The 1,902-nt window shown below is 37.9% G+C and overlaps 1 non-coding gene across 1 annotated transcript; it reads left to right on the top strand.

Moving 5' to 3' along the window:
• The first annotated feature begins 1,100 nt into the window (after positions 1-1,100).
• Positions 1,101-1,174, top strand: TRNAN-GUU. The gene has a single exon. It is a non-coding gene; the product is annotated as a tRNA-Asn (tRNA).
• Positions 1,175-1,902: the final 728 nt, after the last annotated feature.

The raw sequence follows: 1,902 nt of genomic DNA on the forward strand, positions 1-1,902 counted from the left end.
GAGATGGTTACAACTGATTTCTACTTTTTTTTTTTACCTTTAAGGAAAGTTTGATATTATACCTTTCAACGTTTTACTCTAGAATCCTGCAGTAAAAAGACAAGGAAAAGGGCTATAATTATGAACACTATTAGTAATGTAAAAGCTAACAAAAAAACAGGACGTGGGAAACATTAAGTATATTATGTATTAACCCTAAATCGACATTTTTAATGTTTCCAGTTTTAGGAGAAAGGGGTCAGGTGCGAAGCTAATTATTAAGAGGTATTTGAGGGATTGGGGTGGGTTTAGATATGGGAAAGAACTTTAATATGTTGGTTTTGGTAGCTTCGTACCTTAATTTTAGCATAGACATTTGCCTACTTGTCCCAGGCAGCTCATTCGCAAACAGACGTAAGTAATTGAGGGTACTGTGTAAGCCCAGCAGAAGTTCTAAATTAATAACATTTATTGTGCTCTTAAAATAAATTTGAAAGTAATGATTATTTACACTTGCTATGTTTCTCGGTAAAGCGGGAATAAACCCAGAAGTAATCGGAACAATCAATGACACATTTACAATGTTAGTGCTATTAAACTAGAGACAGTAATAGAATGGGAGTCAATATATACGTCAGTATATCAGTTATTAAATGTAAATCGACACCTTTTATACAAAAGTCACCAGTTTTAGAAGGGGTTAAGAGACGAAGCTAACATTTGGATAATTGGGAACAGTTTACGGAATGTAAATACTGTGTAGGGGACAACAGTCCCATCCCCCAAACAGTCCTGACGGGCAATACACGCACTGTTAACGTCAGCTTGGTAAAGTACACGACCCACTTATATGGAGAGGCCACCGACGTGTCTAACGTGACTTGCAATGTTTACGGTGCTTAACGAAGAATACGTGGGACCTGAATGCTGTGGCCTAAAAGTAAGCACTGTAGGCTTTTGATACGGGATTGACTGTCTGATAAGCACGTGGATAGTGTTTAGTCAAGAAAACTTGAAATGCCCGTTAATCTCCACTTGGTGTGCTGTAATTCAAGTTATAAGTATAGAAGTTCTGCCTTGTTAATATGTATCTGAGGGAGTGTATAGCACGTTACATTACTGTCTCTGTGGCGCAATCGGTTAGCGCGTTCGGCTGTTAACCGAAAGGTTGGTGGTTCGAGCCCACCCAGGGACGACTACTTTTTTTTTTTTTGCACTGTGGAATGTATTTGATCCAAGCTACCTTTTTTGTACTAGTATGGAATGTATTTTATAGTAAATCTTGCACGTGTATGGAAGTGCAATTGCATAGAAACCGTACAGCCTGTGCAAAGTACCGGACTACCCTTTTAATACAAAAGTAAAAGCTGAAATTGTGTTTTTAATAGGCCGCTATTGTACAGGTTAAGCTACCAGATGAAGACCAAGTCTTTTATGAATATGTACACACACACCCTTTACACTTGTAAACTCTCAGGGCATTTATTATTTTCATTCGTTTCTTTATAAGCCATTACTCTTCCCACATAAACAGGAATACATGATTAACTCTGGTGATGGGTGAGGAGCTATTTTGTATCTGTTTATCATTTTGTTAACCGAGTTGGCGGACTATTACCGCAGGAGCCGTTTGCCTAACACGGAATGCACGGAAGCATGCGCTTCAAACATTAACTTTTTTAAGACTCCTAATGAGGAAAGCGCATGAGATATGCGTATAGTAATGGGTTATCTATCCATTATTTTTAGATTTACTTCTGCTTTTTGAGCAAGAGATGTGGACGAGATAATATGCAAAGCCTCAAGAGATTTTACGCAAGTGTTATAAAGTTCTGAGAGATAAGCAGAAAACACCGCGATCCCTTGTCTATAAACTAAAAAGAAAACGTCTCGCTGTATAGTTTGGCACAATACAAAAGCATT

This window comes from Protopterus annectens, chromosome 5.part1, assembly GCF_019279795.1.
Source record: "Protopterus annectens isolate FY-2018-M chromosome 5.part1, PAN1.0, whole genome shotgun sequence".
Taxonomy (NCBI): Eukaryota; Metazoa; Chordata; order Ceratodontiformes; family Protopteridae; genus Protopterus; species Protopterus annectens.